Source organism: Diceros bicornis, chromosome 9, assembly GCF_020826845.1.
Source record: "Diceros bicornis minor isolate mBicDic1 chromosome 9, mDicBic1.mat.cur, whole genome shotgun sequence".
In the NCBI taxonomy this organism is placed as follows: Eukaryota; Metazoa; Chordata; class Mammalia; order Perissodactyla; family Rhinocerotidae; genus Diceros; species Diceros bicornis.
In genome coordinates this window covers 74,578,768-74,605,585 of record NC_080748.1, presented here as the reverse complement: position 1 = coordinate 74,605,585, position 26,818 = coordinate 74,578,768, and the positions used below count along the sequence as shown (strand labels likewise).

Genomic DNA, 26,818 nt, shown 5'->3' with positions numbered 1-26,818 from the left:
GGAAATGTAATAAAGCACAAGTGGATGGATGTAAATTTTGAGAACCTTTGATGCACTAAAATGAATATTTAAAAGAAATAAAAATTGGTAATCCTATTTTTTTTTTTTTAATTCCTAAAGGATGGCAGTGTGTTGTAGGTCAAATGCCGCATTTTGGAGTGAAAAGAATAAGTTTCAGAGTCAGATGTTTTGGACTTGAATCTTGTTTGTTTTGGTGTGTGGCCTTGAGCAAGTTTTTTTTTTAAACTTCCCTACTTCCTCATTTGTAAAATGGAAAATTATGGTATTTACCTCATTATTGTAAAGATTAAATGGAATTTGGTATGTGAAAATACAGGCATGTAGTACTTAGTGAGTGTTAATTTTCTTCCTTAATGGATAGAATTTATTCATATCTCGTCCCTGAAACTACCCTTCGTTGAAGGATGCATCCACTGAGGTCGGAGCGAGGAGGCGGAAGTGTGCCAGCAGTAACAATGAATGTTGCTGTGGGGTGCATCCAGTTTGGGTTTTGAGAGGGCAAAAGGGAAGCACTATAAGTTTTGTCATTCTCGTGATCCAAGAGGAGAACACATGTGACTTCCATATGGGAAATCAAAGGTCTTGATGTGAAATTTCTGTTGAGTGAAAACAAACAGCTGAAGAATCTCAACTTGAACTTGCTCTACTGTATAACTTAATATGCTTTGTGGAATGAATTCAACAATAGTTTTACGGTAGATTCGGAGTTGGGTTTCATGTGGTATGCTGACGTTTTGTTTTCATATGAATTATGGTACCTTTGGCAGAGGAAGTGTAGAAGATCCTCACATTTTTGGTGATTTATACCACCTAATATTTAACTATGGAAATTAAGGCTCAGTGGTTTAAGAGTATCTTTTTCAACCTCAGTGGAATTTTTTTCTGCACGCTGGAATAGATTGCTTCATGGTAGCCAAACATGGTGTTACCTTAACTGTACGTATCACGAGATTCCATCTGGTATGTCCTACTCTTGCCTGAGTCACTAATTCTAGAACTTACATTCTGAGTCAACCTAACCTTGATCTAGAGTTGCCCAGTGAGTTTATTTAGTTAACACAATGTCAGCTGCTAGAGTAAACCCGCTACATTTATAATGGCTCAAATATGATAGAAGTTGATTTCTTGCTCACTGGTAGCCCTGATCCTTGGGCATTTTTCCTCTAGTTGTTCAGGAACCTCGGTTCTTTCTGCCTTGTTGCTTCTCCTTCCATCTTCCAAACCTGGCTCTGCTCGGCTACCTTAAGCATCGTGGGGGCAAAGGAGGCTCTGGTGGGAAGTTTTCATGTGCCCAGGCCTAGACAGAGAGTGCATTGTTTCAGCCCACGTTCCCCTGGCCAGAACTCAGTCGCATGACCACACCAAACTCAGGAGAGGCTGGGAAATGTCACCTAATCATGGGCTTTGTGAGAGAGGAAATGGGCTTGGTGCTCAGCTGGCCATCCCTCTCCAAAGCTACTTCCTCTGTGAAGGAAGTGGAATAACTCACGGAATGATTTTCTCCACTGTCTGTCTTCAGGTAGGATGAAAACTTTTGATAATTTTGTCTAAACTACTTTATATATTTTACTGGGCAGATTGTCCTTTAGGAAATACAACTGCCTTGAGAATGCCAGGAATAATATCACCATTGTGAAAAGTTGCCCTTAATTTCTTAAACTTTTCTGTCTAATTTGACTAAAAATGTAATAAACTGCTCTTGTTAAACAATATTAACTAGTATAAGTTGAGCAGGACAAGAATCCAGACCTGTGATTCTATCTGCCCGTTCTTGTATAACAGAGTTTCATAAAATTCCTTGGCCCGGGGGAAGACCCTCAGTGGTGATCCATCTCATAGGCTTATGGAGTTTAAATTAGTACAGTCCTAACTGTCAAGGAAGATACAAATTAAATTAACATGTAAGACCAATGGGTCTTGGACACAGAGTTGACAATAATTGTGCTTTGGGGGCCGGCCCGGTGGTGCAAGCGGTTAAGTGCACGTGCTCTGCTGCGGCGGCCCGGGGTTCGCCGGTTCGGATCCCGGGCGCACACCGACGCACTGCTTGGCAAGCCATGCTGTGTCGGTGTCCCATATAAGGTGGAGGAAGATGGGCACGGACGTTAGTCCAGGGCCAGTCTTCCTCGGCAACAAAAGAGGAGGATTGGCAGATGTTAGCACAGGGCTGATCTCCTCACACCCACAAAAAAATATTGTGCTTTGTATGGTTTTCACTGCCCTTTTAAAAACTCCCCATCGTGTTCAGAGTTGATGTTTTTAGTTCCTTCAGTGGTGATGGGAGAGAGGGCTGTAGGATTTCACTTTGTGTTAAGGAACTTCTATAGAGCAAGATTGGGTAAAGAGGAAATGAGCAGAAACTGGTTTCTTCATTGCTAGATTAGCATTAGAAGGTCTCATCGTTATGTTTTGGTTTTAATCATCTAGTCTAGAAAAAGAGATTAAAAACAATAAGTGATCTAAATATCCTGAATGTTACTGAAGATCGGGAGAGCGGAGTTAATTTTGACTTTGTAGCTGTGATCAAATCGCAGAATGGCTGTGAAGCATGTTTTTCCCCCAAATGTTAAAAACAACGCCAACAATTTGGGGAGGAGAGGGAATAATACAACAGTGAAAATTTATGTTTATGTTGATGAATCTGAGGCCTGGAAAAGTCTTGAAGATGATCACATTCCATAGAAGAACTTCATTCATTGTAGTTTGTGTTTAATTTTTGGGAAATTAAACCAGCTAGAATATTTAATTAACCAGAAGCCTCTGTATCCCAACCGTTATACCACTGGAGTTTTTACCACAAAAATAACATGTACAAGGTCATAATGAACCCGTGTGTATCTGTGTGTGAGGGTGGTTTGGGTCTGTGCAAGAGGAGAGAGAGAATTTTTTGGTTTTATTGTTGAATTAGGCAGTGAAGACATAATATCATAACAGTGGACAGTGTGGGGTCATACAGGATCCTATGCCTGTTTTCTTTTTATGCAGGATTGACATGTGCTACTCATTCTCTTCAGCGATACAAATCTCTGCTTTTTAATTTTGTGGAGGTTGCCAGCCTATTAGAATCTCCATTTTGAGATTCTCTTAGAGTAATAGCCAGAATTTTAGTCTCAGATCTTAGTACAGGGACTTAACTGTCTGGGTGTCTCTCAGGCTGCTGACTTCCTCAAGGATAAAATGCAGATAAATATACCTATCTTATGCGATTACTGTGAAGATTGAGATCATATAGGTAAAGTACCTGGCACGTAGGAGATTTTTAGTAAATGATAATTTAAAAATTATTTTTTTAATAAGGGAAAAGCTTTCTTGCCAAATGACTCACAATTCACAAGTCTTAAAAACAGATTATTAGCATACTAAAAATTAGGTTTATCAGTTTCTTTTATGATAAATTATTTAGTATTTTCAAACATCAAGCCGGTTTAATGAAAGCAAATCAGGTGCAAGGCAAAAAAACCCAAAACAAAACTGTGTTTATCAAACCTTTACTTGTCTAGTTGTTTTTGGTGTAGTATCTATGTTAAGGAAACATGTCCATGGAGTGAGTAGTTGTCTAGTAGTGGATTCATATCCTTGACTTCAGAGTAAGTTTGTCTTCAGTTCTTAAAGTTTCTTAAGGTAGTTTTACCCATCAGATTCACTAGAAAACTAACATGGCAAAGTCCCTTGATGAGTTTTAGAGAACTAAGTGCTCTATGTAAGTACCACTTATTCTGGTAAAGGGTTGATTGTGTTGTATACATTACAGATACAATTTGGAGTAATTTTTTAAAGTTATATTCTTTGAACTTCTGATTTTTTTTTTTTTTCTTTCTTTCCCAAAAGGAAAAGAGTAGTTCCTGATGAAATAGAAAATCCAATCATTTTACCCTAGGGAAAGAAGTACAAAATACTTAATATAAGTGGCTGGCGTCTCTGTGAATGATGCTGCTGGGTAGGGATTGCCCTCCATCCATGGTCTGGGCTTATGCTCCTTGTCCCAGCATAACTATTAATAGCCGCCCCCTTGGCTTTCAGAAGCGTCCTAGTTTGGACAATAAAGTGTAATCAGCCTACTATGCTTTACCTCTAGAGAAAACCAAAACCATTGTCTGTCCCTTGCCCATATTGTGTTATAATTCCATGTTCTTTTTATCTCTCAGAGAAGAAATATTGGTGTAGCTACATGATAATGAGCATATCCGTTAGGACACGTCTGAATTTTACCTCCACTTGCACTTTTCCCCCGACTGCCCCGTGGCAAATCCTGCTCTTGTATTGATCTCTGGTTTCAGACATAGTTAGGAGGATAGATGGTTATTAGTTTTGATAAGCATTTGAGTTCAGATTTATGTCTGGTGTGTATAAACTCGCCTGTGCCTCAAGAATTCTTATGAAAGCACACAGGTCCTTTCTCCTTCAGGTCTTTCCTACCCTAAAGACCGAGAGTTCACATTCTTGTTGAGAAAGAGAAAATAAGATCCTGTTAGTATAGTACACGTGGAGAGACGGTTTGCAGCTTAATTGAACCAGAGTCAACAAGCCAAATTTAAAGGGCCAGAGAAGAAAGTCGGGGCTTTCCTGAGTGGAGAAGTCCCTGTGTAGCCGGAGGCGTTTCTGTGGTTGTAACAGAGAAGAACACGTGACATTGGGTCCGAGCCACCTAAATGGAGTACTTGTACCTCTTGCTGACTGCCCCATGTGTACCCTCCTGGACTGAAGGTACATGTGGCCATGTCTGGAGACATTGTCATTACTAGGGGGCAGTGCTACTGGCATCTAGTGGGTGGAGACCGGAGATGCTGCTACGCAGCCTGCGGTGCACAGGATAGCCTCCACAACCAAGAATCACCCAGCCTAAATGTCCACAGTGCCGCTCCTGAGAAAACTCTGCCCTGTGGAGTGAACAGTGGTCTTTTGTCCCAGAATATAGGTATAAGCAATGGTATTTCGAGGGCTGGTGTTTAGGACTCTTGGGCTATCCCAAAGGGTATTTTGGACAGGGAGTCTCAGAGACCACGGTTATGCCCATGTGATTTTTTGTGGGTAGACCGGCTGTGAGCTTTGTGAGCATTGTCAGCAGGGTGTGTCCAAACTTAGGCCAGTGGTTTTACACTGCTTGGGGCCTGTGCAGCCTTGTATGCCAGTTGCTGAAACCATGAAATGTCAAATAGGGGATTTGATGGTATCTGAAAGATGCTTCTCTGCATTCCTTTTGTTCTGATATAAGATAGGGCAAAGGCTATGTGATTCCTTGGAACATAATGGGCCAAAGAAGCTTGTTCACAGCAGGGGTCGTTTATCTAAATACTGACTGTGACCCTTGCTAGTCTAGTGTTCATTATAAGCTCAGCTTTCTTTAATGAAGCAGTAGAAAGCGGTGCTGGGCTGGTGTCCTAGGGATGCAGTTCATCAAATGAGAGGGCGCATTCCCTCACTGAAGGGAGTCTTCATGGGAAGTGTGATTCTCCCTGAACACTGTGCTCTCACTGCAAAGTTGATGTTGCCAGGACATTATTTAATACCGGGAGTTGTGCTGTGTACCTAGAGGCCCTCATCCTGCTAACTGTTGGGCTGTTTTCTAGCAAACTGATGATGACCAAGGTCAGAAGTAACTATCTGGTTTTAATTTTGACCTTGGTCATTAGAGTAGTGTTAATGAATGAAAAGCAAATGAGATGCTGATACCTTGCTTTCTTTTTGTGTGTGTGTTTTAAGGTTGTTTTTTTTTTGGTGAGGAAGATGGTCGCGAGCTAACATCTGTGCCAGTCTTCCTCTATTTTGTATGTGGGATGTCGCCACAGCATGGCTTGATGAGCGGCGTGTAGGTCCATACTTGGGATCCGAACCTGCGAACCCTGGGCTGCCGAAGCGGAGCGTGTGAACTTAACCACTGTGCCACTGGGTCGGCCCCCTGTTGTTGTTTTTTTAAACATGGTTATGTCATTCTTGGTGCTAAAGCAGAGATCTTCCCACTGTAGCTTCTCTGAGCTTTGGACTAACTGCCAAGCCAGTAAAATAGCCTGTTTTGTTCCGTTAAATGAAGTGTGTTGGTCGTTTTCTTATTGTGTTTCTTTCCCCCTTTTCCATTTATGAACCTCAGATGAGGTTCATAATGAGGAGAGTTGAGTTTTTCTTCATGTTCTGCAGTTTGTGGCACCATCATCACTGATCCATGTAAGACCCTTCTCTGTTTTGATCCGTTTTATTATTTTGTGCTTCATCCCCACTGCCCTTCTCTTTTGTACCACAAGTTTTGATATGTCTTAGGATATGTGTGTGCCCTCAATAGATCAAACATTGTTCTGTGTACCATGTATGAATTTATTTTTCCCTGCCACATAATTATTTTTTAAAATTTGCACCTAGTAAAACTAACTTTTTTGGGTGTGCAGTTTTTACAGTTGTATGCATTTTAACACATGTATAGATTCTTATAACCACCAACGCACAGGATACAGAAGAATCCTAGCATCCCGAAGAAATCCCAACCCATCCCCCACCCCAACACCTGGCAACTGTTGATCTGTTTCTTGTCCCTGTAGTTTTGCTTTTTCCAGAGTGTCATATAAATTGTGTCACGCACCTTTTGATACTGGTTTCTTTCAGTTAGCATAACGCACTTGGGTTTCATCCATCTTTGTTTGTTCCTTTTTATTGTTGAGTCATATACCATTGTATGGATGTACTGTGTTGACCTATTGAAGGGCATTTGGGTTGTTTCCAGATTTTGGCAATTATGAATAATGTTGCTATAAACATTCATGTACAGTTTTTATATCAACGTAAGCTTTCATTTATCTAGGATAAATACCTAGAAGTAGGATTGCTGGATCATATAGCAAGTGTATGTTTAATTTTCCACAGTGGCTGTATCATTTTGCATTCCCACCAGCATTTGATATTGTCAGTATTTACAATTCACTCATTTAAAATGCGCTATTCATTGATTTCTAGTATATTGACAGAGTTGTACTGCCATCACCATAGTGAACTTTAGATTTTCATCACCTGGTAAAAAAATACCCTGTATCCATTACTGGTCACTCTCCATTTCCTTCCAACCTCCCCACCCGTAGGCAACCACCGACCTACTCTCCACCTCTATAGATTTGTCTTTTCTGAACATTTCATGTAAATGGAATCATACAACATGTGGCCTTTTGTAACTGGCTTCTTTCCCTTAGCATAATGTTTTCAAAGTTCATGTTAGCATGCATCCGTACTTCATTCCTTCCCCGCCCCCGCCCCCCCCCACCCCCACCCGATGAGGAAGATTGGCCCTGAGCTAACATCTGTTGCCAATTCTCCTCTTTTTGCTTGAGGAAGATTGTCGCTGAGCTAACATCTGTGCCAGTCTTCCTCTACTTTATATATGGGACGCTGCTGCAGCATGGCTTGTTGAGCAATGCGTAGGTCTGTGCCCACGATCCGAACCCATGAACCCCAGGTGGCCAAAGCGGAGCGTGAGAACTTAACCATTACACCACTGGGCGGGCCGCTGTACTGCATTCCTTTTTATTGCTGAATAATACTCCATTGTATGGATATACCACATTTCATTTATCCGGTGGATGGACATTTGGGTTGTTTTCACATTTTGGCTATTATGAATAATATTGCTGTGAACATTTGTGTACAAGCTTTTGTGTAGACGTTTGTTTATCTTGAGTATATCTCTAGGTGTGGAATTGTTAGGTCATATGGTAACTCTGTGTTGGACCTTTTGAGGAATTGTCAAGACTGTTTTCTAAAACACCTGCACTGTTTTACATTCCCACCAGCAGTGAGTGAGGGTTCCAGTTTCTCCTCATCCTCATTCAATTTATTATTGTCTTTTTCATTATGGCCATCCTAGTGGGTGTGAAGTGGTATCTCGTGGTTTTGGTTTGCATTTCCCTCATGGCTGATGATGTTGGGCCTGGTTTGTCTGCTTCCTTGCCAACATTGATATAAAACTTTCCAACTTTTCTCAGTCTCATATGTATATAGTATTTCATTATACTTATTTGCATTTCTACTATTAATACTGAGTTTGAGCATCTATTCATATAGTCTTGGCCCTAAGGATTTCCTACCCTGTTGAATTGTTTGTTCATATCTTTTGTGAAGTTTTCTGTTGGATTTCCTATTTTTAGTGTTTGATATGTATATTTAAGTTATTCTTTATCAGTTTTAGATATCACAAGAATTTTCTCTGTATTGTACTTTATTTATTGTACTTCTTTACTTTAAGATGGCCTTTGTTGAAAAAAATCCTTAATTTTCATGTAGTTAAATCCATCAGTTTTTCACCTTTGGATTTCTGTTTTTGGGATCCTGTTTAAGGAGATTCTTAAGGTTAAAAATATATTTAAATTTTTTTTCTTCTATCAGCTTTATAATTTTGCCTTTTACATTTAGATCTTTAATCTGTCTAGTGTATAGTCTGAAGTAGGGATTTTATTTTTCTCCATGTAGTGATAGGTTTCTAATACTATTTTATAAATAATCGGTCCTTTCCCTACTCACGTATGATGCTGTATCACATGCCAAAGTCTCATATGTGTCTGGGCCTGTTTCTGGATTTTCTGTTCTGTTCCTGGGCCAATATCATTCATGCTATGTATATTGTTTATTATTACCTTGGCTTTGTTTCAAGTCATGATATCTGGGGGGGTAACCTTCTCCACCTCTGCCCACATACGTACAAAAACTTTTGCTGTTTTTAAAAAGTGCGTGAGGTCTTCGAAGACTTTTATTTTTCCACATAAATTTTAGAATGAGGTTGTACATTTTCTGTTTAAAATCATACTGAAATTTAAAAATTGACTTTTGAGGAGAATTGACATCTTAAGCCATCTCATCCTTGAACATGAATGCCTGTCTTTTTGTTTGGGTTGTCTTTTGTGAGCTTTAATAAAGTTTAAAAATTTTCCTCCATAAAGATCTTGTGGATTCATAGGTCAGTTCCTACACAGGTAGTTTTTATTGCTATTTTGAATACTATATTTTCAGATTGGTTATTGCTTAGTTAAGGGAATGGTTATGATTTTTTCACATTTTTTTGGCAGTCTTGATGACTCTTACTAGTTTTCTGTGCATATGCTCACATCCACACATAGTGATAGTTCTCTGTTTTCCCTTCCATCCTTACTGCCATCTTAGGTGTTATGTTTTGGCCGTGAACCTCTAGTATTGTGTTGACCATGTGTGTTTTGGCCATGACCTAGTACTGTGTTGGCTATGTAGTGATAGGAAGGATATGCCTGTCTTGTTCTTGATCTTAAAGAAAATGCATCTTAAACTTTTCTTTAATAGGTATGGTGTTTGCTATTGAGTTTTGGTGTGGAGCCTTTTTTTTTTTTTAAATTAAGGAAGTCTGCTTCTATTCCTAGTTAAGAGTTTTTTTTTTTTTCTTTTTTAAATAATGAGCAAATAAAGCATAGCACATATTTTTTCCCTATAATTTATAACGTAGTTATGGGATTTTTCTTTTTCAATCTTGGTGCAAATAGATGGCAATTGGCTAGATCTAAGGTGTGCCCTTTCCTACCTTTAAGAAGGAAAATTGTCTTCACAGAGTGAGGAAGGTCTTCTCTAGTTGATGTTGCTGAGAAGACCAGAGAGTTGGCTTTATTAGCTAAGAACTTTAAGATTGTCTTCTAGGGCAGTTTGTTATATTGGTCTGCAGTTTTGCACAGTGCTCACAGATTGAACAGAAAAGTAGAACCTAACCTTGCCTTGGACCGTAGGTCGTTGTAGAGGCTCCGTCACCAATTCGCTCCCTGGTATTTCTTTCTTGGTCATGGGTTAGGAAGATGCTGAGGCAGAGAATTTTAGCCCACTGCTCAGTTGATCATTGTGTTCTTTACTCACACCTGTGCTGGCAGTTCTGCATTTCGGCTCCTGAACCTTCTCTGGGTTCCTGATGTGGAGGACTAACCCGGTTCAAAGTGACTAAACTGAAAACACCGTGCACTGGCCTGTGTATTGAGTTTGAGGAGATGTTTGCAGTTTGTGGAAAGTTTTTGTATTTTGTGGGGCGATGTCTGGATGGATTTGTCTCCTTCAGAGTCCTTCAGATGGAGGCTGGGAGAGGCTCTGAGTGGTCATCATTTCTGTGTATGCAACTTGGAATTGTTTCTCCCTTTGTTGGGGACTGTCCAGGACAAACTTGGGAGTATTTCAAGTGGTAAGAGGCTGTGCAGAGGAAGGAAGGACTCTGAATGGCTTGGACTGCCGTGGTGAGCCACACAGTTGTTTGTATTTTTGAATTTACTATAATACTAAATATTCTTCATACATTGGTTTTAAATTCTACTTTGGTACTTTTCCCTCTGCATTTTGGACCACATAGGTTTGTGGGATAACGCAGCTCCAGCTTGACTTGCAATAGAGGTTTGGGGATTGGGGGAAGAGGTCTGCAAATACGGTTTCGAGAAATATCATAAAGGAGCTGGAGAAGAGACTTTCTTAGAAAGAGGGGAAGACTGCCCTTACCCGTTACTTTTCTATTCTTTTCTAGCCTTTCTGACCCCAAGCTCTAGAGATCTGGAGACCTACCTCTGAAAATCTAGTGCTGGTTCTGAATTTAAACCAGCAGTGTTGTCACCTAATCTTGGACCTGTGTTCTTATCTGGAAAATAAAGAGATTGGATATGTTTATCCTCTCTCTAAGTTCCTTTCAGTCTCTGATTCAGCTTAGCTTGCCATTTAATAAGCTGTTTTTGTGCACAGTCAGAGAAATTAGAATCGTGTATTAGAAGAGGAAAGGACCTTGGAGGCTCCTGGCCCACACTTTTTACTCTCTGGATTAGAAAACCATGGCACGGAGAAGTTGGGTGCTTCCATTTTTTCCTAATATCGCAGGGTTGGTAGTTGAGCTGGGATTCAGGGCTGGAGGTTCCTCGTTCCTGGTCCACCATGGGCCTCCCCGCCCCTGACTGTTGTGTCCTACCAGGTACTCCCCGTTTCCCTTATTGGAGTCCTGCTCTCTGTGGCCCATTCCCCCTTCTACAGAGGATAGTTCAGATGTCTAGTCAGTAGCCAAGCCCATTTTACGTGAGCTAAGCCATTCAGTCCTGAGGCAGGGGTGCCTTACTTTTGCTTAATTAGGCGGAGCCCTTTTCTTTTCTCAGGTGGATGATGGATCACCTGCAAGAGTGTGATCCTGTGGCATCACCTGGGGAACTTAAAGATTCCTGAGACCTGGCCCCAGCTTCAAATTCTGAGTTCTTTGTTCTCAGCTGTGGCCCAGACAGTGGGTGTTTTAAAAGCTCCCCAGGTGATTCTAATGTGAGATCAAGGGTGAAAACCACTGATCTGTAGGGCCACCTTAAGAGAGGGAGTATCTGCAGAATCAGCCCACAGAAGATAATTACCACTAAGGAGGCTTTCAGAGTTCGAGAAAATACCAACTCAGAAGGTTTAAACAAAAGGGTGTGTGTTTCCTTATGCAGCAAAAGTTCCGGAAGAAGGACAGCTCCAGGTGTATGTAGAACAGCTTGTTATCGAGGGTCCAGTTTCCTTCTTTCTTTTCATATTGCAGTCCTCAGGGTTTTGGCTTTGCCTGTGGGCAAAGGGCCATTTTTTTCTGAAAGAGTTTTCTTCTTCAGCTACAGGAAACCTGTCTCAGAAACCTCCCCAGTCCACCTCCTCTCATGTTTCACTCATCACAACTGGGTCACAGGCTGATGCCTCAGTCAGCCCCTGCCTGGGGGCTGGGGGCACCTCGTCGGCTCCCACCCAACAAGATTTACCTCTAGAGCTGGGAGTAGGGTGGGCTCCCCCAGAGACACAGAGTTGGGGAAGGGAGAAGGGGAGGTCTTGATTGAGTGGATCAGCCAGCAGCACCTCTGACAAGGTGTTCTAGTGGGTCCTGCCCTTGACATGCCCATTTCTGCTCCAGCTGCCAGAGCTGGCTGTCACATGAGCCCTGCAGGGCAGCTGTTGTCTTTCCTACTCCTTTGCTTATACCTGGTCTCTGCCAAGAACCCCATTTTGGTTTTGTGGTCCTGTAGCTTTCTTTGTCAGCGCCTCCATCCTCGTTCCTTGCCTGTGTGTGGTTGCCCATAGGACGGTGGGGCAGAGATGGCGTTTCTTCTCCTCATGGCCTGTCCACTTAATTAGCACACTTGCTCTCTGCAGAGCTGAGTTCTTCATGACGCTTGGGTTTGTTCCCCCCCCCCCCCCCCCCCGCTTGCGTCCTGAGGCAGGTCCTTGGTGGTAACATGGCTTTTTTGTCTGACAGTGTCGCCCCATTGGGCTCTGAAGGGTTGACTGATGTGGAGTTAGTTCCTGGGCATCTGGAGGGCGTGAAGCGGTTGAGATATCTGCCTTTTGGAAACCCACGAGACCTAAAGATTTTTTTGTTGTGTTTGAGTTCTTGTGCCCTGTTGTGATGATTCATCTTTACAGAAGTAAATTAATTTGTGGGTGACTTTTCTCCCTCCTCTTTGGATACCTGAAACATATTTGAGTCAAACTTTTACAAAAGAAATATTCTCCCTCATAAAACTCTTTATGAGTAGATTGTTTTTTCCTTCTTTTTTTCTTTGTATGCATGATGGTACAGATAACTGTAAACAGAATATTCTGATTTCTGTGATTTTCATTATTGCGGTGGCAAGGATCAAATATCTTCAGGCATTTCTTTGAAGGAAAGAGGATTTAAAGAAAACGGTGAGATGATATACAGTAGAACATATTAGTTGGAATTAGTTGGGAAGTATTGATGTTTTGGTGTTGGGTGGCTATTGGCTTACTGCAGATTGAATTGCTAAAAGCAATTTATATAACCTGTTAAGTAGACCAAGGATCGTTACACTGGATTAGGTACGTAACTTAGTTTACTGAATTTTGATGATTTTTGGTTGACTTAGTGTGAGATTGGCTTTCTGATTATATGCTTCAATTGGATCTAATGACTTCTCCCTGTCGTTATAAATGGAGTCAGTGGAGATAGGTCAATGGCAAGGTTGATTATAGACAGAAGCTAATCACCTACATTTTCTGTTTACATACAAGCCTTTTCTCTTATTCCAGCTGAGGCTGGTATTAAAGTGTCACATGGATTTTGGAGTCAGTAGTCATATATATTAAACAGGTGTGATGAGGTGGAGTTGCTTGTATTGAAATGTTTGGTAGGAAGCATTGGCTCTTCTTTGAGAAGGAAATGCTATTATGTTCGCTTTCTGCACTGAGGTATAGCATCAAGACTTCTTGCCTTCCTCTCGTCTCTTTTATCTAGGTGGATCTTTATTTCTGGATACTTTTCTTTTTGAAAGTTGAGATCCATTCAGAGGCCGACAGACTTGTCCCTAGGAGAGAGGGGGCATAAATATGCCAGATGCAAAACCACAATGATTTCTTTGATTGCAGGGACCTTTGGGCCAGCTTGCGGTAAGAACTTGCCTTTAGAAGATCCTTTGGTTCCCATCATTGTCTCCCTCTCCTCAAAGGGATGGCAGCCCGATGGACAGTGGGCACATGACCCTGACCTCGACAGACTTCCACAGAGGTAAGATGCTCTGTCAGTGCCGCCCGGACAGACGTGCGCCTTCCTCATCAGTCCCGAGCCTGCCTCCACCCACACCTGTGCGCATGTGCTCAGAGGACCTGAGGCTTTTTTTCTTGCTTCCAGCCGAGGTTAGGGTTCTGCCACATTGGGTAACAAATAGCCCTTCTTCCACAGGGCTTAGAAATGAGTGGCATGTAGGACACCTGTGGCAGCTTTTTGCTGGTTGAGGACAGGAGTTTTCCCGAGATGGTGATCTTGAACTCCTGGTCAACTCTTTATGGCTTTGTGTCTGTCTCTCACTACACACTGAACTTAATTCTGGCCACTGTGAGCTACTGTTGCCATTTTGGGACAAATTGCAGAGTCTGTTTCCCTTCTCACTTGTATTAGGCGAGAAACTATTGACAGGGTTGCTATGAACTACTGTGGAGGGTTCCCCTGAGTGAGTCTGGTGCTAGTGTGTACAAATTTCAGAGACCAGCTCTGAACTTTCTAGAAGCTTTTGCTCCAAAACTTGACCCAGGGAAGGCATGGTGGACCAGAAATCTGCATTTCCTTAGAAAATGGATTGCAACTCTGGAGAAACTTAACTGTTGTTGGCAGAGATTCTGCTTTCTCCTGCTATATTGCTTTATTCAGGAATAGATATATCAGAATAAGTTACTGTGTTTCCTATCAAATTTTTTTCATTATTTTACTAGTTTTTGTCTTTAAGAGCTTAGGTTGCAGGGTTGAAAAGAGGAGACATTTTAATTTGTCTTCTTGGGAAAATCTGCTGTGAGTGAAGTTTCACTTTTACTGTTTTAATGAAAAACTTCGGAAGTCTAAGTATGGCTACTGAGAGAAATTGATTTTAACCCAAATATGATCTTTCTGACTTTCTAAATAGGCCTCACGTCTCCCTTTGTGACCATGACGAAGAGGGCGAATGTGTTTGGGTGTTGCAAGGCTTGCTGGCCGTCGTAGGTTGGAGAAGTCACAGTGGTTTTGCGTGGCTGTATTCTAGAGCACGAGATGGGCTGTGCAGAGGCGCTGTGGGGTTCACTGCCTGCTGCCTGTGGTCAGTGGGCTTCCCGCGGAGTTTTAGTGAGGGGCAGTCAGGAACCTCACGTGACCATTTCCTTTATGACAACTTGTACACATTTTAAATAACGGAAAACTCTTCTTTATTAACCTTTTTTTTTTTTTGTCTTTTATTCTGACCCATTAAGATTCTCTTTATGACTGTCGTCAGCATTTTTCCAAGCTCACAGGCACACTTACGAGCTGTGCTCTTGTGAGGCTCTGGCTAGTGTAGAATGTATGAGGAAGATTATCTCTTGCTTCTTACATGTTCTCTTACTTTTCAGGTCTCCCGCTATTGTGTTTGCATTCTAAGAGGCGCATTCAGCCATCTGCCCTCCCTTGCTCTTTCTTTATGGACTGTGTGAACGAGGCCGCGGCAGCTTTAATGAAAGGTAGCCAGACAAACAGTGAACTTCCATGTGATAGCAGGAGGCTATGAATTCAAGGTTATTAAGTGAATTTAATTCTAGCTTCACGTTCTTGGTTTAATAATGTACCAAGTTTGGTATTACTTTTTCTGTTTTTTGTTTTTTTTTTTTAAATTATTTATTTATTTTTCCCCCCAAAGCCCCAGTAGATAGTTGTATGTCATAGCTGCACATCCTTCTGGTTGCTGTATGTGGGACGTGGCCTCAGCGTGGCTGGAGAAACGGTGTGTCGATGCGCGCCCGGGATCCGAACCTGGGCCGCCAGCAGCGGAGCACACGCACTTAACCACTAAGCTACGGGGCCGGCCCCACTTTTTCTGGTTTTCATCAAGTTTCTGCCTCCATTTTATATTTGTGATATTAGAACTGGTCTCTTGGAGTAGCTGTCAACAAGAGTGGCACTTTCTTAGTCTCTGACTTTCTGCTTTCTTCTTTGAGCAAATAATTATCGGGTCCCTTAACCCTCGACTAGATGTACTACAAGTGTGCAGAGTTGTGTCCATCTTTAACTTGTTTTTAAAAAGCCCTCTCTTGGTAAGTTGGGATCTGTTTGGCAGTTGGGTTTAGAACTGGAGCCCCTAGAGCGCATTTAACTAGTCTTCGCTTGTGACGTACTGAAAAAAATGCATGGAAAATATGTCCAGTATATTCAGTATGATGTATGTGTGAGCCCTTAGTTACCTGGGATTTGAAATGTCTTTCCCTACAGGTTATCCTCACAAGTATTTGCTTTTTAAAAATTGTTAACAGAGGCCGGCCCAGTGGCATAGTGGTTAAGTTCGCACGCTCCGCTTCGGCGGCCTGGGATTCACAGGTTTGGCTCCCGGTTTCAGACCTACGCACCACTCATCAAGCCGTGCTGTGGTGGTGTCCCGTATATAAAATAGAGGAAGATGGGCACAGATGTTAGCTCATGGCCAATCTCCCTCACCAAAAAAAAAAATGTTACTGGGATTTCATGCATGTGAAGAAAGTTCTTAGGATTCCTAGTGCTGCCCTCTCCCTCCAACAGCATATTACGACTGTGCTGAAATCATTTCTGTGTTTGCATCCGCAGGTCATACTCTCCCTGTTTCTAGGGCTCCGAGATCTAGCGTGGGGCCCTCCTCTTCCTCCTGCTTCCTCCTTCTGAGTCATTCATGACTCACCGATTCCTGTGCTTACCGGGCCCTGCTGCCCTGCCTTGGGCCAGGAATGAGGCGTGGGCCCTGCACCAAGAACTTCCTTGGTGTAGTGAGGGAAAGAGACAGACAACCAGGCAGTTGTCACCTTGAATAAGTGCTCTGATGGTGGGGCCACACAGTTGTGCTTGAAGAACATAGGACGGGTCACCCATCCACGACAGAGGAGGTCAGGATTAGGGCAGAGTAAGATGGAGTACGTGGCGTCCTGGATCTATTTCTTGGAGTTTCTCCAGCGCTGGCTTAGGATTGGAGAGTTGAGACAGCAGCTCAAAGAAAGCAAAGTAGTTCTCCAGTCAACACACTTGGGAAGATGAGCCTTAGGAAACATCAAGTGTGCTGAAGAACTAAGTCGGAAGATGCCAAGTTAGCACAAAGTAATAGCCTCCTGTTGGTCTCCTGCTATTTTGCTATCTTTTTGGCGTCGGAGACCCTGTGAGAGGCCCGGGCAACATCACGCTGGGACAGAGGGTGAGGAGGTAGGGCAGATTTAGGAGGGACATGTCAGGGAAATTTCTTAGTAGAGACACTGAACTGACGAGGGAGAAGGGAAAGCCAGACTGGAGCTTTGGGCCATATAAGGGAGCTGCCATTGGGGTGACTGCTTATTGTGCTTGTCACACCATAGAGATTGCAGACGAGCGTTGTTCAGTGTCAGAGCACGTCAGTTTTAACTGTGTGATCACACCAGGCAGTTCTACACATGCACCTGGTTTTCACAGTTATTATTCAGGTGGTGTGGTTTTCTGCTTCTAAATAAAAAAAAAAAATTCACTTGAAAAATTCTTCCCCTGACAGTTTGACAGGGGTGGGTTTCAGCCTCCTTGCTGCCTCAGTCCTCTCCCTGCCCCCTCACTGGCTGAGGAAGAGGAGGGGGATTGGTCCACATGCAGACTTAGGGCCTCCAGGGGATGTGAGGAGGCAGTGTGCAGATTTTGTGTGGCTCTTGCCTGGGGCTGCTCTGCTCCTGGTAGACCACTTCAGGGACTCCCTGTGAGGCTGTGCAAGCGAACCCTACTTCAGTTCCTGAAAACTGAACTGTTTTTAGTCACTTTGGTTAATTAGAGACTCATGAGTTTCAAACCACACATAAGAGGTGTGAATAATGTGATATAAATATTGTCGGAACCCTCTGTTGTGGTTTGCGTTTTTTTTCCTTGTATTCTCGTTTCAAAGTTTAAGCAGTAACTTGAGTGATCAAGTTGGTTCTAGAAAGACAGTGTATTGGCTAGTCTGACATGGATATGCATGTTTTACTCATCATATGTGGTAAGAAAAGGTGTGGGCACTTGAGGACACTGAGGTATGTGACTTGAAAAGTCTAGACGTGTAATTTAAAAATGTGAGCATCTCATTGTTCTCATGAGTGTCTTGAATAATGGAATTTGCCGCTAATATCATTCATTAAGTCGGGCCTACCCAACCTTTGTCTATATGCTGACTCTCTCTGTTATCACAGGCATGTAATTTGTCTCCATGGTTTGGTGGAGGTGGGTGAGGGGAGGAGGGGGTGAAGTGCGAGAGGAGATGTCCCATAAAGGGCCTCAGACTGACTGGTGAGCTGATGGATGGCTCCCTAAGTAGGTTTGAGCTAAGGTAGTGTTTCTGGAGGAGTCTCCTGGGAGATATTAGTAGGTGCTGTCTGTTGAAGTAAGTTTGTATGTGTTGGGTTTAGTAGATTTCTGTTACAGTATTCTCAGAGCTTTTGAGACTTTCTAAGGGTGGTAAATATGCAGCATTTCCTAAATGTGTTTCATTGTGGGACCCTGCACTTTCTCTCTCTCTTTTTTTAATGGTAAATTTCAGTTCCATACCAAGTCCTTGGTGGATCCCTCTTGAAGTAGTTCTCCAGTCAACATACTTGGGAAGATGAGCCTTAGGAAACATCAAGTGTGGTGAAGAACTAAGTCTGGAGATGCCAAGTTAGCACAAAGTAATAGCCACCTGTTGGTCTCCTATTTTGCTATCTTTTGAAAAACATTCCTTAAAATATTGGTGTTTTCAAAACTGGATGAATTGACAAAGGACCATGAAGCATTAAATAAAAGGCAATTACTGAAATAGCATGTTAATGTTTTGTTAAGCAAGTTTCATTTTTCAGTAAATAGTTTTCTGAGTGATGCTGTCAGATTTGAGAGAAAATAAGCTGTAAATTATTTGTGCGTATCTTGTTTCTTAGAGACACAAAGTAATGTTAACACACACAAAAATGACGAGAACCAAACTGACAGTACATTAAAATCTTAGTGAAGAGAAGTTGTTGGGGGATTGAAGGGGTCCTGATTAATACCACGTTACCTTAAAATCATTTTGTCTCGATTTCTCTTGAAATCTTTCTAAAGATATTTCTAAGGTTTCCTCTGCCTTAGGTTGGGTGTGGTTCACTTTTTGTTCATTTAACGAACGTTTGGACGTTAATGAGCTACTTTGTTGGGTGCGTGGAGTGCAGCTGTGGGCAGGGCAGCCCAGACCTCTGCCTTCAGGTCTGGAGAACATGGCAGCCTTTCTCGATGGGAATTTCCAGTGTCTCCGTTCACCATTCTTTACCTCCGTTACTGTTAGTGGTTGGCTCACTTTCCTGCTTGTTTTTCACTTGCTCATCTAGTCCAAGCTTTTAACTATAGCCTGAGCTTCCAAATCTCAGTGCCTGGACCGGACCCTCCCTGGGCCTCAGATCCGCTTGTGGAAGCTTCTGCCAGTTGGCTCCCCTGGAATGTCCCATGACAGCTTCACATTTAACATGTCCAAAGCAGTGACTTCTCTCTGGTGAGCTAACTCTCAATCAAAATTTCCCATTAGAAAGGGGTTGATTAGAAGGTGCCTATTTAATCCAGAGGTCATAATTTAAAGCAGGAACACATGGGGGGCTTTGAAAACTGTAGATGCCCCATCCCACCCCTGGACTGGAACCTCGGGGCCATGGCCTGGCTGTGTTTATGAATGACCTAATTTAAATTCCTGAGGTGCAGGCTCCCCCGTAGGCCACACATCAAAGATACTTAGAAATGTGTTCAGTGCTTTGTAAGAGTGAACATGTGAAGGACATAAGTCCTTAATTTGAAGCTGTTTTTAAGAGAACCATGTTGAAGGCCCTTATGAAATCACTAGTGGTCTCTAGGAGACAGAAAATCTGGAGACAAAGTTAATAGAACATTCTTGGCGGCTGTCTGGGATTGCCTGTCCTGCTTTCCCTCTCCTCCTGTCAGGTCACTTGTGTGGTATCTCTTGGGCTCTGAGAGTGGGAGAGCACAGACAGATTGACTGGGGCGGGTGATCCCTCCTGCCTCCGAGGAAGGGTGTGGTGAGGAGGCAGTGTGCGAGGGGAGCCAATAAAGCCTTCTCCCACATCCTCTACTCTGACGCTCACTCGTTCAGTTTGTGGCCCTAGAGGTTCTTACACACCACCTGCCAGGCAGGGCGATACTGACTGAGGTGACGCTGGCAGTTCAGCCTCTGCGTAGCTCATGCTCCGTGATGGTTCTTGCTGGAGTAATTGAGGGACAGAGTCTCTTGACTTTAGGAGAAGTTAGAATGATGCGGTTCTAGCACCTGTCCTCCCCGGGCCGTGCCTGCTGTGCTGTCATCCGTCGTAGTGCCAGTTTCTCTGCACATCCTCTACTCTGGGGACAGGAGGAAAAAGCCTCTTCTTTCCTTTTATCCAAATGAGGGACAAGGCACCAGGCAAGGCGAGGGCCAGGGTTTGGGTGGTCTGCAGAGTTGAGGGGGCAAAGGGCAGCAGGGGCCTGGCCGGTTTTGTGGGTAGAGCTGCCCTCCTAAAGTTTGCTGGCAGGGCCCACACCTCCAGAGCCACCTGTGTCTCTGGAGCTCGTCAATTCACTTTATTTCAGTTCCTCAGAGACCGTGGCACATAATTTGAGATAAACAGTGTGAGATTGGGACAGTAGGTTTTAGCCTCTAATTTGTGGGATCCTGGATTTCTGTGGAGCATCATCACCGTATTTGTGGCATGGAAGGTAAAATAAGGGTACAGAAAACATTTGGCGTATTTCTCTTGTTGCTCTGGCAGAAATGGGAAAAAGAAATGTGTTTTGATGAATTTGGTTGATGGTCTTCGTGGAGCTCAAGGAGGGAGACCATAAGCCAGTCCACAGAACACACGGTGGATCCGACTCCCGCAGGTGGTATGGGGGCAGGGGCCACAGTTCCTAATACGGTGGTCAGGGAGGTCTCTCGGGGAAGGTGGCCCTGCACGAGACCTGAGGGAGGAAGGGAGACACTGTCTGGAGGAAGAGTGCTGTGGGCAGGGGGACGCAGGGAAAGACTGCTTCTCCCTGGGACCTGCCCGCTTCCCTGGCCTGTGCCAGCGTCCATCTGGAGGAGTTGGGAGGAACCTGGAGTATGCTTGTTGCTTCTAGAAGTGCTGGACCCAACATCGCTATTCTCTCAGCATATTAAAACTTGGAAGGGAGAGTGGAGTGTGTGCCAGGAAATGCTATGATTTGTCCGTTTTATCGTCTGTTTTGTGATGCCTATGGATTGTTTTCTTAGGTTTTTGGCTTATTAGTTTAAACACAGTTGATTTCAGAGTCATTTCCAAATATCTGTCTTGTTTCCATGCTGCTGCTTTCTATTTTCGCTATTTGTTGGCTTGAGTTAATCTAATATACTCTCTAAAGAAAATAGATTTGGGGTTTATGATTCCGTTTAAGTGACGTGGATATAATAAGTAGGGTCTCTGAAGAGAGGAAATTCATGCCTGTTTTTATAAACATGATCAGATACACAGCTCTTTAAAACCTGCTTTAATTCCCCAGATGTTTGTAAGTTGGATTTTTTATTTTGTGCAGGAGAGGCACAATATTCTTCAAGAATGGCCAAATTGTTGATTCACACCCAGAGGAGAACACTGATGCTGGCCCAGGGCAGAGCCCGTCTTGGGGACATGGAGGGTTTGAGTCTGTTGGATGCTGAGTTGTTTTAGTGATTGGTTTCTGATCGCGGAGAACTGGCAGCAACAGCCCGTCGTGGTTCCCGCAACACTGAGGGGCTGGCTTGTTCCTTGCACAGTGACCTCACGCCCTCTGATGGGGCGGTATAGTTTTTGTGAGAATTTCCTTTCTCTGAGCAATAAACAAAAGCTTTATCCTTGTGACTTCAGTTAAGATTTTAACAATTCTCTCTCCCACTGTTGCTGCCTTGTCAAGACTTGGAGATCATACTTGTTGGTTCCGGATTTGGAGAGAGGATGTCTTCGGTTCTGTGGGCACGCTTGCTGCCCTTGGCTGGCAGAGTCCTCATTTCCCTGCATTACTAGGTGCTCATCTGCGCAGTCATTTAGCCAAACAGGCTCTTGGTTGGAACAGTGGAACTCCTCCCCTTCCCGCATGTACCCACGCAGAGGCAGCCACCCAGCCTCCAAGGCTTCCCTGGCCGTTTGGAAGTCATGTGCTGCATTCCCCACTGGCCTAGAACAGCTGCGACTTCTGGAGAGGAAGAAGCACATCTGTCTTCTCTGAGAGTGATTTTTAGTGTGCAAGTGTCTGTCCTTGTGTTTCTGGGAAAAACAGAAATGGTACGTTGAGCTTGTGCTGTCACACTCCAGGGTGACCATCTGGTAAAAAAGCAAAACTACTTAACTTTTCTTTGGGGTGGACTCAACAAATCCGCAAGGAAATCTCGCTTTCAAATCCCAATAGAATATATTTCATTTTGCAATCAGTCATGGGAAAAAAAATTGTAGGATCAATGCCAAAGATAATATAAAAGATCTGCTTTGAAATGTTTCCGAGGATCGGGACTGTGGATTCCTTTCTCTCTCCCGAACACATTGTCCTAGTGTAATTGAAGAAGGTCCCTGAAGACATTTGGCAGCTCCATTTTATGTTTTTCTGTCCAGAAAGTTGAATAAATTAAAATTCCAATTAGGCTAAATATATTACTTTGCCAAAAAGAAACTCAACTCTGTTTTCTGGCTGATGTTACCTATAATTTAAAAGAAGTATTAGTTGTATTTCTAGTTCTTTTTGTCTCAACATACATGATCTGCATATTTAAACCTCCATTGGGAGTATCTAAACACAGCTGATGTATTTACGTAAGATAATTATGCCATATGCTTTCTTTTCTAAAACTTTTATATTTCTGAGTAAATTTCTAAAAAATGGTATGATATGTTAGATTATGTAATGAAGGGCTGCTTGGTATGTAATTAAAGAGAAGGCTTATTCCCAGTGAGGTAAATAAACTCTTTCTCATCCAGTAGTTCATGCAGCACAGCATAACTTTTAAATAAAGACATCTGCTTTGAAATAAGAAAAGTGAACTGCTAGAACCGGGCCTTTTATTGAATCCTGTCTGGGAGTAACACATTGTCATGGTCATTACTGACTGCCCACGCTTTGCCATGTGCCAGACAGAGCCACGAGGCCGGCTGTTTCGTAGGGGTCGGTAATGGAGCGCTGTGGGTTTTTATATGCTGCGATACGGTCTTCCTCCCCAGGCAGAAACAGAGCCGGGGCGGCGATAGTTCATGCCATGGTTGGATGTGGGGCAGGAAGCACATGTGGGGTGTCTGCTCACCCAGCCTCAGGTCGTGTGCCCTCTGGGCCTGTCGCCTGACCTCTGAGCCCCAGGGCTGCCGCAGTGAGGACGCCCTGGGATTTGCACATCTGATCCAAGTGTAGCTTGGCTGTTTTCAGTAGCTCATCGTTAACAAACTTATTATAAATTGAGAACATGTGCGTATATCTAACTGTTCCCTCTAGAGTAGAACTGTGCAGAAAATACAGATTAGCGAAGTGGCCAAAAGGTTGGAAGAGAAGCAGAGCGTTCAAATGGCAGAAGCATTTCCTCGGTACAGTCAGGCATTGGACAGACAAGCATCCTGAAAAGCCCCTTAGTTTGGAAGCTGTTTACCTTTAGGCTGAACTCCACGCATGACGATGAAAGTATAAATATGAATTTGCCACCTATGCATTTGAAACACAGCATTTGTTGTCTGTGAATGTACCAATTCCGTAAATTGTCTTATAATACTAAGACACTCAAGTCTTTGTCAGCCACACCTGCCCTCTGACTTGGTCTTATCTGATCTCTTTGGGCTGGGTCTTTATCAAAGAATTAATACCAAGTCATCCATAATCACTTTTGGTTTTATAGTTTTTGTGATTGATATTTCTGACAAACTGCATAATGACCAATTAAGATCTTCATCTAGCAGAAGGGTAATTTTGTAATTACTAGAAATGTTTCTTTTCCCTCTGGTTTAGGTTGTGAGTGTATTTCCTTGATTGTATAAGCATCTTTAAGTTTAAGCAGAGTGTTTTTATTCGTCTTAGTATCTACCAGCATTTAGCACAGAAACTTCGCATTACCAGATTTATCATTGGGTTGTGTCGAATTTGTGTTGGTGGAAAAGAGAGGAACATCTCAGTACCCATCTGGGAGACTTAATTACTAAAACTTTCTCACACACACACCCCCTCCAAAAGAGACAATCCTTTGACATAAACCCTAAGAAGAGCATTTTAGGAAATGCCCAGTGTTCCTTCCAATTTATTAAGGGACATTAGGACAAGAATTGTTAAACTGGGCATGACGGAGTGGGGCATGTGAATCCCTCAAATTACAGGCAAACATTTTATGAGTTGATGTACTTTTCAGGCAGTCAGGTTAGAGTCATTGGTTTCTAAAAGGAAACCGGTTAAAACAGTTAAATATTAAGAACAGTTACAACAGACTATATTTTCCTCACTGGAATCCTTTAGAAATTGGAGGATTATGTTTATAATCTTAGAGTCTGTGATGTTTGTTATTGTGGTTTTGTTAGGTTCTGACTCAACGTCAGAATATCTGGATTTGAGTCCCAGCTATTCTCCTTCCTTGCCACTGACTGGGTGTCTTAATTTGTAAAATGAGAGAAGACTGAGTTCCCAAGTAGACAGGGTTATTGGGAGAATCAAATGAAATACTCTTTATGAAGTGCTGCTGCATTGCACTCATGTGAAATGGTGGTGGGGACTGCGCCTACTTAACCAGGAGGAAGACGCTAGAAATTCTGGGGCTGTTTTCTTTGTAAGGGAGCCTGTGGCCACCCATTGTGAAGGAGAATATGGCCGTCCCTAGTCCTGTGGAGGACTCAACTCTCCCTCCTTCATCTGATGTCCTGACCCAACACCGGTCACAGCCAAGTCAGCCCCTGGTAGTCAGAGCAGGTGGGAGATGGCCCGGAAGGACCGCAGCTCTGGCTGTGTTCTCCCTGCAAGGAAGCAAGAGTTGACTTCTCTTCCTGTCATTGATGGTTTCTGCTGGGAAACCTGTCTGAGTGTGATGGCAATACGGCAGCTAGGAGAGAGAGTTCAGGCCTCCTGGAAGCACTGCAGACCTGGCCTTTGGGCAGGTGGGCTGAGCCAAGCAATCCTGCTAGTTGGTGGGGGCGGGCAGGTGGTGTTAGAAAGTAAGATGAAAAAATTTTAGGTATGCGGAGACTCTCAAACCTAACATTCATTTCCAATAGCACTTTTTTTTCTTCTCTAGAAATAACTCTTTTTGGGCCAATCCTCTCAGATGACAACTCCCTGGCCCAGGAAGTGCTGCATTCCTGGCGCCCTCCTTCCTAGGAGTTCTGTCCATTTCTTAGCAGGAACCCCCTCTGCTTCCTTCTTGACCGGTACTTGTTCCAGGTGTTGGTATTATGTTGTGATGGCAGGAAAAGTGCTGTGCCTCAGGAGAGTTGCTGGATTACTCTGTTCTTTGAAGGTTTGAAATTTTTCAAGGGCAAAATCATTTGACCTTGCTTGCTATCTATCTATATATATTTTTAGAGGAGGTTAATTATCAGTTTCTTCTCCCACCCTTTCCTGCGTATAGTTCTTATTCTTTCTTGAGTAAATTTTAATTCATACAATACAAAGAAATTATCTGTTTTATTCTGGATTTTCAAATTTACCATCATAAAATATTGTGATCTGTTCTATTTGCATTAAAAAATTTTTCTACCTGTAATAATTTTCTTTTTATTGCTATATTTGCAAATTTAGTGTATCTATTTTTTTTCTTGATTATAGTAACTGGAGGTTATTGTTTGTTTAAAAATTAACTGGATTTATTTCTCATTCTAATATTTTTTTCCATTAATTGTCCATGTATCTTTATTTTGATTAATTGTTTTTTTTACTTTCCTTAGGTTGTTTTCTTTTTCTCTTCCCTCCCTCCCTCCCTTCTTTCCTTTCGTCCTTCCTTCCTTCCTAACTTCTGGATTAAACGCTTACGATTTTTTTCTTTTTTTGGCTGGGTAATGAAAATATATAATGCTGTTAAGTTTTCATCTGAATAAATCTTAGACTGTATTAAATAGTTTTGAGTGTATGTAGTGTTTCCAAGATAATTTTTGGCTAATTTGTAGTGGTGGCTTTGATTTTTTTCCTTTGATCTAAGGATTTGATCCAATAATTTTTATTTGATTTGTTTTGTTTCTCTTTGTGCTGTTTCAGGTTTTGCTGCACAACCTTATTTTTAGTTGATATTCGTGGATAGTGTCTTTTCTCCCACTTCATGCTTGTTTCTACCACGAGAAGACTTGCGTTGGAGCACTTGTGCCCTCCTTTCAGGGCCTGGAAGAGGGGAACTCCGGGCTCTCCTTCCCCTACCCAGTGCCCCCCCCCCCCCACCCTCCGTTATCCTTAGATAAGGTGAATGATTGATTACCCTTCTACCCCTCACCCCTCCGTGGTTCGAGGATTCCTCTGGGGTGAGCACAGAAGGGGAGTGCTAACGATGGAATGAGAGGTGGTGAGGCTCCAGGACCTGCTGCATTCTAGCATCTGGCAAGTTACCTCACTTTTCTGGCTCCTGTCCTAGAGCGTGGGCCAGCTGTAGCTGCCTCACAGGAACGTTGTGAGGACTGGTGGAGATAACGCATGTGAGGCGTCCAGCACAGGGCCTAACATATAAAAGGTACGAAGCAGACGGTCGTTCTCCTGTCCTGCTCTAGTCAGGCAAATTGCAGGCTTTCTGTGCTGCAGTCTGCTCCCTGTGCATCTGTCCTGTGACGCTTCACAGCCCTTGTTCCCTGCAAAGGAAACTTCCTCGTGCTGGGTCCCTGCCTCCCTCCTTCACTGCGGCCAGCCTCTTCAGACAATATTGACAGAAATGACTTGCTACAGAAATTCTAGTTTTCTCTTCTTTTTAAATGTAAGGCCTTCTTCCCTGTTGAAATAAATTCGAGATACGGTGCCGGAGTTGGATGTGTTCAAGAACATGCAGAAACGTGGAGGGAGGGGACGAAATGGGAGAGTCAGCACTCTTCCCAGGGCACTGCCCCCTCCTGGGCTGGTTAGTTTTGATTTGATCACCTGGAGGAAGTGAAGGCCAGAGGGCCTGCGCCACGTGACTGTGGAAGTTCTGACTGGATGTTACCCCAAGTCAGCCTTGTATGTCATTCCCCCATCCCGTTCAGTTGTGTTGCTGAGATAATATAGAAGTTGAAACGAGGGTAGCCAGTGGGAAAAGAGACCCACAGGGATTTAGTGTTCGCCTGTGATTATAGGGTCATCTTTTTAATTAACGATCAGTTTAGTGATATGGGCTGAACTTTATTTACCAGGGTAGCTTGCTTTCATGTGTTCTGAGCGCCCTTCAGTTAAAAATTTGGCAATATATCACTTTTTCTCTACCCTCTT

General features: G+C 43.0%; 1 protein-coding gene across 3 annotated transcripts in view; it reads left to right on the top strand.

Moving 5' to 3' along the window:
* STK24 (serine/threonine kinase 24) overlaps positions 1–26,818 on the top strand; it is a 116,622-nt gene that overhangs the window by 48,572 nt on the left and 41,232 nt on the right. The window lies entirely within an intron of this gene.